Here is a 15,887-nt window from a genome sequence, read left to right as displayed (position 1 = left end):
TTCCAAGATCTTGGTTCCCAGGCCAGACATCAGGCCTGAGCTCCTGTGGTGGGAGCTCCGAGTGCAAACCGCTGGACTAACAGAGAACCTCAGATCCCAGGGAATATTAATCAGAGTGAGGTCTCCTGGAGGTCCTCATCTCAGCACCAAGACCGGGCTCTATCCAACTGCCTGAAAATTCCAGTGCTGGACGTCTCAGGCCAAACAACCAGTAAGACAGGAACACAGCACCACCCAACAAAAAGAGAAAAGAAAAAACTTGTAATGACAAAAAAATAGGTTACAAACAAAGGACCAAGGTAAAAAACTACAAGACCAAATAAATGAAGATGAAATAGGCAAACTACCTGAAAAAGAATTCAGAGTAATGGTAGTAAAAAGGATCCAAAATCTCAGAAACAGAATGGAGAAAATACAAGAAACATTTAACAAGGACTAGAAGAACTAAAGAGCAAACAAATAGTGATGAACAACACAATAACTGCAATTAAAAATACTCTAGAAGGAATCAATAGCAGAATAACTGATGCAGAAGAACAGATAAATGACCTGGAAGATAAAATGGTGGAAATAACTACCACAGAGCAGAATAAAGAAAAAAGAATGAAAAGAATTGAGGGCAGTCTCAGAGACCTCTGGAACAACATTAAACGAACCAACATTCGAATTATAGGGATCCCAGAAGAAGAAGAGAAAAAGAAAGGGCCTGAGAAAATATTTAAAGAGATTATAGTCAAAAACGTGCTTAACATGGGAAAGGAAATAGTCAATCAACTCCAGAAAGCACAGAGAGTACCATACATGATAAACCCAGAGAAACACACCGAGACACATATTAATGAAACTATCAAAAATTAAATACGAAGAAAAAATATAAAAGGTAGCAAGGGAAAAGCAACAAATAACATAAAAGGGGGGGGGCTTCCCTGGTGGCGCAGTGGTTGAGAGTCCGACTGCCGATGCAGGGACGCGGGTTCGTGCCCCGGTCTGGGAAGATCCCACATGCTGCAGAGCGGCTGGGCCCGTGAGCCATAGCCGCTGAGCCTGCACGTCTGGAGCCTGTACTCTGCAACGGGAGAGGCCACAACAGTGAGAGGCCCGCGTACCGCAAAAAAAATAAAAATAAAAAAATAAATAAAAGGGAATCCCCATGAGGATAACAGCTGATTTTTCAGTAGAAACTCTGCAAGCCAGAAGGGAGTGGCAGGACATATTGAAAGTGAAGAAAGGGGAAAACCTACAGCAAAGATTACTCTACCCAGCAAGGATCTCATTCAGATCTGATGGAGAAATTAAACCTTTACAGACAAGCAAAAGCTAAGAGAATTCAGCACCACCAAACCAGCTTTACAACAAATGCTAAAGGAACTTCTCTAGGCAGGAAACACAAGAGAAAGAAAAGACCTACAAAAACAAACCCAAAACAGTTAAGAAAATTGTAATAGGAACATACATATTGATAATTACCTTCAATGTAAACGGATTAAATGCTCCAACCAAAAGATATAGACTGGCTGAATGGATACAAAAACAAGACCCGTACATGTGCTGTCTACAAGAGACCGACTTCCCAGCTAGGCACACATACAGACTGAAAGTGAAAGGATGAAAAAATATATTCCATGCAAATGGAAACCAAAAGAAAGCTAGAGTAGCACTCCTCATATCAGAAAAAATAGACTCTAAAACAAAGACTATTACAAAAGACAAAGAAGGGCACTACATAATGATCAAGGGATCAATCCAAGAAGAAGATATAACAATTGTAAGCATTTATGCACCCAACATACGGGCACCTCAGTACATAAGGCAAAGGCTAAGAGCCATAAAAGGGGAAATCAACAGCAACACAATAAGAGTAGGGGACTTTAACACCCCACTTTCACCAATGGACAGATCATCCAAGATGAAAATAAATAAGGAAACACAAGCTTTAAATGACATATTAAACATGATGGACTTAATTGATATTTATAGGACATTCCATACAAAAACAACATAATACACTTTCTTCCCAAGTGCTCATGGAATGTTCTCCGGGATAGACCATATTTTGGGTCAGAAATCAAGCTTCGATAAGTGTAAGAAAATTGACATCATATCAAGTATTTTTTCCAACCACAACATTATGAGACTAGTTATCAATTACAGGAAAAAAACTGTAAAAATACAAACACATGGAGGCTAAACAATATGCTACTAAATAACCAAGAGATCACTGAAGAAATTGAAGAGTAAATCAAAAAATACCTAGAAACAAATGACAATCAAAACACAACAACCCACAACCTACGGGATGAAGCAAAAGCAGTTCTAAGAGGGAAGTTTAGAGCAATACAATCCTACCTCAAGAAACAAGAAAAATCTCAAATAAACAACCTAACATTACAGCTAAAGCAGTTAGAGAAAGAAGAAGAAAAAAAAAAAACCCAAAGTTAGCAGAAGGAAATATATCATAAAGATCAGATCAGACATAAATGGAAAAGAAATGAAGGAAACAATGGCAAAGATCAATAAAACTAAAAGCTGTTTCTTTGAGAAGATAAAATTGATAAACCATTAGCCAGACTCATCAAGAAAAAAAGGGAGAAGACTCAATTCAACAGAATTACAAATGAAAAAGGAGAAATAACAACTGACACTGCAGAAATACAAAGGATCCTGAGAGATTACTACAAGCAACTATAAGCCAATAAAATGGACAACCTGGAAGAAATAGACAAATTCTTAGAAAAGCACAACCTTCCGAGACTGAACCAGGAAGAAATAGAAAATATAAACAGACCAATCACAAGCACTGAAATTGAAACTGTGATTAAAAATCTTCCAACAAACAAAAGCCCAGGACCAGATGGCTTCACAGGCGAATTCTATCAAACATTTAGAGAAGAGCGAACACCTATCCTTCTCAAACTTTTCCAAAATATAGCGGAGGGAGGAACACTCCCAAACTCATTCTACGAGGCCACCATCACCCAGATACCAAAAGCAGACAAAGATATCACAAAATAAGAAAGCTACAGGCCAATATCTCTGATGATCATAGATGCAAAAATCTTCAATGAAATACTAGCAAACAGAATGCAACAGCACATTAAAAGGATCATACACCATGATCAAGTGGGGTTTTTCCCAGGAATGCAAGGATTTTTCAATATACGTAAATCAATCAATGTGATAAACCATATTAACAAACTGAAGGAGAAAAACCATATGATCATCTCAACAGATGAAGAGAAAGCTTTTGACAAAGTTCAACAGCCATTTATGATAAAAACTCTCCAGAAAGTAGGCATAGAGAAAATCTACCTCAACATAATAAAGGCCATATATGACAAACCCACAGCCAGCATCGTTCTCAATGTTGAAAAACGGAAACCATTTCCTGTAAGATCAGGAACAAGACACAGTTGCTCACTCTCACCACTACTATTCAACATAGTTTTGGAAGTTTTAGCCAGAGCAATCAGAGAAGAAAAAGAAATAAAAGGAATCCAAATCGGAAAAGAAGAAGTAAAACTGTCACTGTTTGCAGATGACATGATACTACACATAGAGAATCCTAAAGATGCTACCAGAAAACTACTAGAGCTAATCAATGAATTGGTAGAGTAGCAGGATACAAAATTAATGCACAGAAATCTCATGCATTCCTATACACTAATGATGAAAAATCTGAAAGAGAAATTGAGGAAACACTCCCATTTACCTATGCAACAAAAAGGATAAAGTACCTAGGAATAAACCTACCTAAGGAGACAAAAGAACTGTATGCAGAAAAGTATAAGACACTGATGAAAGAAATTAAAGATGATACAAATAGATGGAGAGATATACCATGTCCTTGGATTGGAAGAATCAACATTATGAAAATGACTCTACTACCCAAAGCAATCTACACATTCAATGCAATCCCTATCAAACTACCATTGGCATTTTTCACAGAAGTAGAACCAAAAATTTCACAATTTGTATGGAAACACAAAAGATCCTGAATAGCCAAAGCAATCTTGAGAAAGAAAAATGGAGCTGGAGTTATCAGACTCCCTGAATTCAGAGTATACTACAAAGTTACAGTAATCAAGACAGTATGGTACTGGCACAAAAACAGAAATATAGATCCATGGAACAGGATAGAAAGCCCAGAGGTAAACCCATGCACCTATGGTCACCTTATCTTTGAAAAAGGAGGCAAGAGTATACAATGAAGGAAAGACTGCCTCTTCAATCAGTGGTGCTGGGAAAACTGGACAGTTACATGTAAAAGAATGAAATGAGAACACTCCCTAACACCATGCACGAAAACAACTGAAAATGGATTAAAGACCTAAATGTAAGGCCAGACACTATAAAACTCTTAGAGGAAACCTAGACCCACTTCCTAGAGAAATGGAAATATAAACAAAAGTAAACAAATGGGACCTAATGAAACTTAAAAGCTTTTGCACAGAAAAGGAAACCATAAACAAGAAGACAACCCTCAGAATGGGAGAAAATATTTGCAAATGAAGCAACTGACAAAGGATTAATCTCCAAAATATACAAGCAGCTCATGCAGCTCAACATGAAAAAAACAAACAACCCAATCCAAAAATGGGCAGAAGATCTAAATAGACATTTCTCCAAAGAAGCTATACAGACTGTCAAGAAACACATGAAAGGATGCTCAACATCACTAATCATTAGAGAAATGCAAGTCAAAACTACAATGAGGTATTACTTCACACCAGTCAGAATGGCCATCATCAATATCTACAAACAATAAATGCTGGAGAGGGTGTGGAGAAAAGGGAACCCTCTTGCACTGTTGGTGGGAATGTAAATTGATACAGCCACTATGGAGAACAGTATGGAGGTTCCTTACAAATCTAAAAATAGAACTACCATAAGACCCAGCAATCCCACTACTGGGCATATACCCTGATAAAACCATAATTCAAAAAGAGTCATGTACCACAATGTTCATTGCAGCTCTATTTACAATAGCCAGGACATGGAAGCAACCTAAGTGTCCATCAACAGATGAATGGATAAAGATGTGGCACATATATACAATGGAATATTACTCAGCCTTAGAAAGAAACAAAATTGAGTTATTTGTAGTGAGGTGGATGGACCTAAAGTCTGTCATACAGAGTGAAGTAAATCAGAAAGAGAAAAACAAATACCATATGCTAACACATATCTGTGGAATCTAAAAAAAAAAAAAAAAAGAGAGAATGGTTCTGAAGAACCTAGGGGCAGGACGGGAATAAAGACACAGACGTAGAGAATGGACTTGAGGACACGGGGAGGGGGAAGGGTAAACTGGGACGAAGTGAGAAAGTAACACTGACATATACACTACCAAATGTAAAATAGATAGCTAGTGGGAAGCAGCTGCATAGCACTGGATAATCAGCTGGGTGCTTTGCAGCCACATAGAAGGGTGGGATAAGGAAGGTGGGAGGGAGATGCAAGAGGGAGGGGATATGAGGATATACGTATGCATATAGCTGATTCACTATGTTATACAGCAGAAACTAACACAACCTTGTAAAGCAATTATACTTGAATAAAGATGTTAAAGGAAAAAAGAAAAGAAAAACAAATACATTGCATTTTTTTAAGAGCATTCATGAAACAATCAGCCTATCATGGGCAATAGCAAACTTAAAGCAGCAAGGGCAAGAATACAGGTAGACCTGATCAACCCTGGCACCTTCTCTGAGCCTCAGATTTCTTGTTCCCAAAAGTGATAAACACTGACGTACAATTATATGAACTAATGTGTATAAAATACTTATCACAGTGCCTGGCACACAGTAGGTGCTCAGCAAATGTGGCAGAGCTGGTAGTAATTTTCAGTTTGTCACTATTCATGGGTAAGAGATTATCATATGCTGTATGGAAGACAAGTAAATGCCAGGTTCTAGCCAGTGGGAGGGAATTTAGCCATCAATTCAGTTCACGCTCTCCTCCACCTCAGCACTTGCTCCTGGTGGCCCCCACTCCTCCTGCCTGGGAACTCTGAGCCCTTGATAAGAGACGAAACTTCCAGTCCCTATCCTGAGAGTGCTCCTGTTCAGCCTTTAACTGCAGCCCAGACCAATCACTGGGATCGTTCTGCCGGTCACCACGTAGAAAATCCCAACCCTCGTACGCTGATGACCTTGTACCCACCACCGGTGCCCAAATATGCACTGACTGGAAGGAGGTCTGATTGCCCAGCAAGTCCATTTGTTCCTTGCTTTAGAGTGATCAATCATTTACTCACGTTTCAGTGAAACGGTCTGAAACGGGTAAGGAAAAAAGAACCCAGAGCTTGGGCACAGGAGATGAGAGGCAGTCTCAGCAATGGCACTGAGCAGGCAGCCGAGTCAAGAACAGCAAAGCCTCAGGGGCTCTGGGCTTCTCAGCCAGGAGTCGAGGGGCTGCCGCGTGCCTGAGCCTCAGCAGGGATCTGCTGCTCCAGTTCCTGCTAAGCTTCAGCTGCAGTCACTCGCTGCCCCCGTACTTAGAGCCTTTTCGGTTCAAGCTCATTCCTGGAGTCCCTCCCTCAGCTTCTGGAGCAGCAGCCCTGAGAGCTCGTTTCAGGCAGCTCTTCTTCAGCAACCACCAATAAATATGTACCCCAAAACTTTCACCCATTCAGATTCTCTGACCCAGCAATTCTACCTTCAGTAATCCATCCTAATGAAATAATCCTGAATATGAAAATAGCCTCATACACAAAGATGCTCACCAGCAATACTATGACAAAAGAGCAGACATGACCTATGTAATTGGTTGGAATAGCATCACCCGTCCAACAGTAAGAAAATTAGAGGATGAAACATCAAGACATTGAAATACATGTTTACCATGAATTTATGATAAAGGAAAGCGAGCAGACTATTATGTTGAGAGGGGAGTAAGAAACAATAGTAGTATGAGTACAGTTCTGTAAAAAGAATTAATAAATAAATAAGCAGAACCATGGTTATACAAGATATTATCATAGGGTGAAGCTGGGTGAAAAGTACACAGAAACTATAACCATTTTTGCAACTTCTGGTAAGTCTTAAAACTATTTCAAAACTAATATTATGTCTCAGAGAAAGAGAAGCAATTGTGCATGAGGAGGCAGCATAGAATAATGACTAATAGCACACACTTTAGAAAACTAAGTGTAGGGGATCAGTTATGGAAGGGAATTTAAATCTAATCTGCTTTTTCCATTTAATCTCTGCTCATAACAAAGCTCCCTTAAGAATTCTTTCTGACACTACCCCGCTCCTTGCTTCTGACCATCCTATCCCTGGAGGCTTTTTAGCACAGTAGTCCAGAAACCGCAGCTGACACCTGAAGTTGATCTCTCATAACTCTAATCATCAGAACAGTAGTAACATTTATTCATCATTTACCACTGTGGACCAAGCACTGTGCTACGTGTTTTACGATAATGGGTCCTCACCATGACTTTCAAAGGCAAGTATTAATAATTCCGTTTTATAGATGAGAAAATAAGACTGAGAGGTCAATGCCTTGTCCAGCTTATCATAGTTGATGAGTAACCCAGGCAGAATTTAAAACAGAGCCATTCAAATCCCAGGCTCCTTCCTACACAAAGTATTTATCAATTATTTAATTTTTTTAAAGTTTTTTTATCTAATGTAACAGCAAATGCCTCTTTAGGACTTCAATTGCTCATCTGTCAAATTGAGCTATTGGACTGAATAAGGGCTCCATCTGAGACACAAGGATTCCCAAGTAACTTCAGCTCGCTCTCTCCCGGAGACGTTCCCCACACCGGGCAATGGTCTCCAAGTTCAGTGATACCCAATCGCTCAGAGAACTTTGAATCCCACTGCTGGGACCAGAACTTCTGATTTCCCTAGCCTGGGATGGGCTTAACCGTCGGTGTTGCAGCCAGGACTGAGAACCACTCTCCTGACATGTTGACCTTCCTCCTTCTCCAGTTCTTATCCCATCCCATGACGCCCACAATTCCCCTAGTCTGCCTTTCCAAATCATGCTTCCCACTGGAGCCAGAATGATCTTTCTGAAACAGATACGGCACAGCACTCCCTGTTTATACAACTTCAGTAGCTCCCCAGAGGTTACCAGGTAGAGTCCTTAAGATTCTCACGGGACCATTCCCAACCTGGCCCCAGACCACCCTTCCAGCATCTTCTGCAGCCACTCCAAACCAGCATCCCCCGCACTGAACACTGGATATTTCCCAACGTACTATGTGCCACCACACCACTCAGCCCGGCTCACCCTGTTTCCCCTTATCGGGAAGGCCCTCCCAACCCCCCATACCTACTCTACCTGTTCAGTCAGCCTTCAGATCCATTGCCCCTGTCCTGCCCTGCTTTCGCCTTCACACCTCCCTGCATCTTCCAAGGATTCTTTCCTCATTCCCTCAGGCTTAGAATTCTGTCGTCCATGTTCTTATGTGTCTCATAGGCAGCTGTTAAAGCCCAGACCACGCTGAATTATTAAGAGTACCAGCTTTGCTGGCTTCTCCTCTGAGACTGTGAGCTCCTTGAGAGCAGTGCCATGCTCACTGCTGCACCCCTACAGTAGAGTATGAGTCTAAAATACCCCGTCAGTATTTGCTGAAGAATGATTGAATGAATGAATGGACAGAATCAAAGAACAAGCAAATGTTGTGCTCAGGTTTCACCAAGAAAGATCCAAACACCTTCCACACAGCTTTTTCCTCAGCCCAGCAAGGTCTCCTGGCTGACAGCCACTTGCACTGAAATCACATAGGGTAGAGCAGCAGCAAGAAGTGAAGAAAAAGTAGCCAAAGCCAGGACTTCTCCTCATGGCTGAAATCAGCGTTCTTATACCAGCAGCCCATACGCTAAACAAGCCCACAGAAGCATTTTGTTTGACTCAGAAAGTGTTTTAAAAATTGGGAAATTTCACCCAAAATCCAGCTCTACACTTACTCCTAGACTATCAGAGAATCAGACAACCCTCAACCTGCATTTCCACCAGGCTACAACGACTGGGGCTGGGTAACTGCAGAGAAAGCCATAGTCCCTACCCATCCCTATTGTCTTCACCCAGCTCACCACTCTGGATGTTTCCTGCCTGGCCCCCCCAGGCATTTGAGTTTGCAACCACCGGTTTAAACAACCTGCTCAGTTTAAGGAGTTAAAATGCCTGTGTATGCTCACTCCAAGAATAAGAGAAAGGATCTTTTCAGCTCCACTTCTCTCCAGGCTAGGGAGTTTAATAAAACCCAGCAGACACTGCATGGATTTAGCCCTGAGAATGCCAGGGGCTGAGAAAGGAGACCAAGGTGGGGGAGGAGTGGGCCGCATGTGACACAAAGAGGCTATCTGGAAGTGTGACACTCCGCTCCACTGGGCTGAGATAAGCTTCTCAGCAGGACTGTTTATGGGAGGTGAGGAAGGAGCTGGACACACATGGAGGAAACGGTCAGGCAAGAATTCCCAAGCAGGTCTGCTGGACTAGCAGCTTCTCATGAAGCTTTAGCTCCACTCACTGGCTGGCTATAAATTGAGCTCCAGAAAATCAGCAAAACTCAGCGAAGCCTTCAGGCAGCCCCAAGGCACTGCTTGGAAGAGAAGCTTCAGTTCATGCTTTCACAGAGCCCTTTGATGGGAGTAACAACTTGTGTTAGGAAGAGGGTCTGCAAAAGAAGGGGGTTAACATCCCCCCACTCCCGACCACTGCTCGCCAGTGGTCCAGGTCACACTTTGTCTCATCAACTTTCTCCTGCTTTGAGACTCCACCATCTAGGCGAGAAGGCAGCTCACTTCTTTTAAGTACCCACTACTCTCAGGCTCACAGGCAGACCCGGGTTTGAAGCTTATCTGATTTCAGATACCCTTTTTTAGAAAAAAGCTATAAAATTATGAATATAAAGTAGACTCCGTGCCTTGAAAGGGCAAGTTCCTAGTTAATCCCCCCTCTGGTCAGGGGTTTCATATGCTATCTCAGAAAACAGAGGCTGGGCTCTTATTCACCTAGCTGGCAGAGAACCAGCTAGGAGAATAACCTCTCTTTGCCTCAGTTTTCTGAGAAATGGGATAACACTAGAGCTCACTGAACTGTTGTTGGGAGGACTGAGGTAATACATGTAGATGGCATTTGCTTAATAAATGTGAGCTATGACTGTTACCTCATTTATCCTCACAACAGCCCTGTAAAGCAACCATTCTTCTCTCGATTTTGTAGGTAAGAGCGGGAAATCTCCCTCCTCCCTACCTGCTGCAGACTGCACCCAAGCCTGCCTTTGCTGGGTGGGATTCCAGAGTTCCTGGACCTTCTTTTATCTCCTCTACTGCAACCAGGACTGACTAACTGTCTTCTGCTCTGTGAGGGATGAGCTAGCTCACCTGACAACCCAACCCAACCCTTCTGACAATAAGCTGTGATGTGTTCATAGGTGATAAGGTATAGCAGGTAACTAACTCCACTTTGGTAGACATTTCAGCAGGAGTCTTTCAAAAAGAAAGATTTACCCAAGAGATGGAATTGTCAAGGACCCAGGGATGGGTCCCTGAGAGGTACGTGAATCAGAAAGGAAGCCATGGTAGCAGGGAAAACATCCAGTTGAAGTCTGATGACCTGCTAACCTTGTGACCTGTTCAAATCAGTTTATTTCTCATTTGTAAAATAGGAAGAATAAAAATAACATAGGACTACTGTGTAGCACAAATGAGGCTAATGTATATGAAAACGCTTTGGTTGCAGTAACGATAAAAAATAAAAATAATTTTAAAATATTTATAATTGTTATTTTTTTAACAAAAATAGCACACCATTGTAAAGCAATTATAATCCAATAAAGATGTAAAAAATAAAATAAAATAAAAATAACTGTACCAGAGTTCCCTGGCAGTCCAGTGATTAGGATTCTGCATTTCCACTGCAGGGGGCGCAGGTTAGATCCCTGGTCAAGGAACTAAGATCCCACATGCCACACGGCGTGGTCAAAAAAATAAATAATAAATACCTACACCACTCAACAGTTTTCTGAGTAGTTACTTCGTGCCAGACAATGAGTGCTTCATATACATTAAGATTCACATTTAATGTGCCCAACTGCTCTCTTAAATACTATTATTTTGTCCTTTTTCAGATAAGGAAACTGACTGAGGCTAGGGAGCCTTTGACCAGTCTTAGGTAGAGGAGCCAGTAATAAGTTTTGTGTTTTAAAGAAATTACTCTGTGTGACTGAATTAGTAAATGAATAAACGAATGAACGTTGCCAAAGCCCATCTATCTAGGCTTTTCTTTTCTGCAAACTAGGTGAATGTACTTTCCCAACCTCTCATATAATAGTAAAAATAGGTAATTATATTACCTAATAGATAGTAGATTTTTACCGCAAGAGGGATGTAAATCAATGAACATTTTTGAGGGATGTGTATGTGCTATATGCTTTAGATTTATTATCATGCAAGTCTCATTACCCCCATTTTATAGATGAGAAAACTGAGGCTAAGAGACAACAAGCAATTTACTTCAAATCACAGACATCAGTAAGGAGAAGCCTGTATTTGAACTCAGGCCTGTCTGACAACAAAGCGCATACTCTTTCCACTATTCTATAGCCTACATTCTATGAATAAAAATATTTATTTTCTTTGAGCAGAGACTATCATTTTCAAAGAGAAGCCAATTGCATAAATAGTCTAGCCGTGTTTCAATACATGAGTTTTCCAAAGAAAACCAACATAGTTTAACATACACTATTACCTCAGCATCCATACTAATTAAAAAAAGAAACTTGTCCATCATGTAAAGTTTCTTACTTAGAAAATAGAGCATACCTCATTAATAAGTGGTGCACATAAAAATAGTGGGGTTTTTCCATTGACAATGGTTAACTGTAATTTCTATTTCCAAACCTGTGGATATTTGTTTTGCAATGTTTCCTAAGAATTCTAACATCTTTGAAGAATTCTAATAACTCCTTGATAAATGCTTTATTGCAATGTTAAAAAAAAAAAGAAAATATAGCATAAATGATTCAAGTGAGGGTGCATCTGAACTGGAAAAATTACCCCAAAGGATACTGCTGAATGCTGACAGGACTACAGCCTCTGAGACTTCTCTAACAAATGTTTGTTTTGATGCTCACATTTCTTAAAAGCACGTAATCAAGGAGAATAAAAATAAAACCTTATCCTCATTAGTAGGGGATAGTGGGAAAAGTCTTAAATCTTGAGACAAAAAAAAATGAGTTCAAGCTCTTAATTACTGGGAATGTGGGTCAAGACAGTGATCTTTTTTTAAGAGAAGTATAGTTGATTTACAATATTATGTTAGTTTCAGGTGTACTGCATAGCAATTCAGTCTTTTTGCAGATTATACTCCATTATAGGTTATTACAAGATAATGGCTATAATTCCCTGTGCTATTCAGTATAACCTTGTTGCTTATCTATTTTACACACTGTATCTGTCTCTCGTTCCCTCTCCCCTTTGGTAACCACAAGTTTGTCTCCTATATCTGTGAGAGACAGTGATCTTTCTTGAATCTCAGTTTGCACACATGTAAATTGGGAATAATAATACTTACATCACAGAAGACAACGTGAAGGCAGTTTGAAAAGCATAACCCCCTATTCTATATGAATTATCAATCCTGAACACCTTACAGAAAAACAGTTTAAGAGTTCAGAATAGTTTCTTGTTCCTAAGAGTATGTGCATTTTATTTATTTTTTTTGAGTATGTGCATTTTAAATGAGAGAGCTTGGAGAAGACAGTGTTAAGAAATAGACCACCCACTGATTTTATGTTATCTCGTGAAAGGGCAGTATTTGTGGGTTGTTCCAGCACCCTTTACATCCTATTAGAGAGATTGCCTCCTGAGCAAGATAACACCTCTTTAAGTATATGCAGGCTCACCGTGTACAGTTATCCAGCCAGGGTATTTGCCTAAGAGCTAGGGATGCCATTCACATAGACTGTAGCAACAAGCACTTCTTGGGGTTGGATAGGGCACAACCTGTATAACCGTTGACCACAGATCCGGTTGGGGGTTAACAACAAGCTTGCTAGATCAAAATGGGTTTTCCCAATGAATTCTCAAATGGGAAGATGCCATTGTTAGAGTGGGGAATAAAGATCAGCTACTAACACACTTGGTGTGAACCTCTTTTCTAAAGACCAGCACAGAACCCTTCTTCCATGCAGGGTTAGGTAAGAACCCACTTTTCTCATTTTGTGCATGATGTAAATAATTATTGACTTCACAGGGCTGTTGTAAAACTCAAGTGGCATCAAGACAGGGCAAGAACTGCCCCTGTCTATCCTTATACCTGTGCCCTATCCGCAGGTAAAGGACTGCCATTAGTAAGCTAAGGAAGCTCACACAGGGACCTACTGAGGCTTGGATTTAGGTTTCAAATGTTAATAAACAGATAATCTGCCTGGAAATGCAATTTCTCATCATCTCTACATTCAAAGAAACTGTCACTGCGATGAAACAAAAGTGTGACATCACCAAGGCTGTGGCTTTCAACCTTTCTGTAGATCAGGATACCTTGGGAGCTTTAAAAAATACATCAATGATGGAGCTTCTCCACCAAGAGACTCTGATTTAATTGGTTTGGGAATAGTGCCAGGTATCCAGAAGACCATGCTTACAAGCCAACAGCACAAATGTCACCAGCTTACGAAGGAGACTTCTGTGAGACACTAGAAAAAGCCAGAAGGAGTCCGAAGACCTGATATCTAGTCCTGCCACTTTGACCCCGTGCGAGTCACATGTCTTCTCTGTGAAGGTCTTAGCACATTTTTGACATAAAAGTTCTGAACCCCTGAGCTCTAAGCTTCCATCCACTAGCTCGTTATGAGATACAACCTCATGTTTGTCATTAAAGTGTGACTCTCAAAACTTTAGCTTTTCTGAGACTCAAATTCTCCACCTGTCAAATCAGGAGGGGGCAATGGACTAAAAGAACAAGCTCAGGGAGTGCCCTGAAAACAAATATGCTCCGTCTCCCTATGATTTTTCAGCCAGTAAAACACCTCTCAGATGTATCTGGTAAGAAACTGTTGCCCTCTGTACTTTCATTGGTTTCTCCTCACAGGAGAGGGAATGATTCATCTAACATGGGAGGTGGTAAGAGACAGACATCCCATCCTCCATATACCTCTACTGGGGAAAGGCAAACCTGCTACGTGTCCCCTAGGAGATCTTCCTCTCCCAGGCTCCCTGCACTCACCTGGTATGAGGCAGTTGGCTACCAGCCCAACCCTTTCTAAATGCAGATCCCAAAGTCTAGCTGCAGCAAGTGTTGGGGGGTAAATGAGGAAGGGCATCTGGATCCAAGATATGAGATCCAATCCAAGCGATAAACCTGAAATTGGAATCCCTAACTATTGTATGTATTTTGCAAGTGATCCAGGATTCAAAAGCAGGATGGATCTTGATTAACTGGCCACTAAAATTCCAAACCAAATATCCTCCATATGTCTCCAAAGGGTTGTTGTAAGGATCCAAAGAGATAATGGATGAAACAGTCCTTGCTTCCCCATTACTTCTCCAGTAAAAGAAGGTGCATTTCTTAGACACCGATCAACCAGGCTCCAAGGCAAAATGAAGAATACCACTTATTCCAGGGATTCTCTTAGAAAGGCAACCTCATGTTTTAACCATGAGTCTCAGTAATTGCTTAATGAGCATGGCATTTTTTCCTTCCTGGTGCCACTGCTGTACACCAAGCCTCAGAATTCTAATGGAAATTTCTCCTCCAGCCAAGTTCACTCCTGGCCTTTCAAGAAAATACTCAAAATGGTTTTGTCATTCACTCTGTTTTCTGGTTAAGCAAGGTGAAAAGCAGAGCTGGAGTGAAGCTGTCGCCTAGTACAACACAGTGGGGAGAGGAAAGGTAGCATAGTTTTTAAAGACTGTCAGCTTTTAGGGCTTCCCTGGTGACACAGTGGTTAAGAATCTGCCTGCTAGTGCAGGGGACATGGGTTCGAGCTCTGGTCCGCAAAGATCCCACATGCCGTGGAGCAACTAAGCCCGTGCGCCACAACTACTGAGCCCGCGTGCTACAGCTACTGCAGCCCGCATGCCTAGAGCCCGTGCTCCGCAACGAGAAGCCACCGCCACGAGAAGCCACCGCAATGAGAAGCCCATGCACCGCAACGAAGAGTAGGCCCCACTCACCCCAACTAGAGAAAAAGCCCGTGCACAGCAACGATGACCCAACACAGACAAAAATAAAAATAAATACAAATAAATTTTTAAAAAATTTAAAGACTATCAGCTTTTGGGCCAAGCAGGCTGGGCCTGAATCCTTGCTCTACACTAACTGTCTTGGTCAGCTCAGGCTGCTACAACAGAATACCACAGACTAGGGGGGTTTCTGAACAGCTGAAGTGTATCTCTCACAGTTCTGGAGGCTGGGAAGTTGAGCCCGCAACCTGGTTCATAGATAGCTGACTTCAGGCTGCATCTTCATACGGCACAAAAGGGCAAAAGAACAATCTGGAGACTCTATTATAAAGGAGTCGTGGGGCTTCCCTGGTGGCGCAGTGGTTGGGAGTCCGCCTGCCGATGCAGGGGACACGGGTTCGTGCCCTGGTCCGGGAAGATCCCACATGCCGCGGAGCGGCTGGGCCCGTGAGCTATGGCCGCTGAGCCTGTGTGTCTGGAGCCAGTGCTCCGCAATGGGAGAGGCCACAACAGTGAGAGGCCCGCGTATCGCCAAAAAAAAAAAAAAAAAAAGATATAAAGGAGTAGTGGAGCTCCACCCTCATGACTTAATCACCTCCCAAATGCCCCGATCTTTTAATACCAGCACACTGGGGGATGGGATTTCAACACATGAATTTCGGGAGGACGCAAGCGTTCGGTCCATAACACCGACTGTGAGACTCTGGATGATTTGCTTCATTTTACTGAGCCTGTTATCCT

This window comes from Globicephala melas, chromosome 8, assembly GCF_963455315.2.
Source record: "Globicephala melas chromosome 8, mGloMel1.2, whole genome shotgun sequence".
NCBI lineage: Eukaryota > Metazoa > Chordata > Mammalia > Artiodactyla > Delphinidae > Globicephala > Globicephala melas.
Note: the sequence above shows the minus strand (reverse complement) of the source record.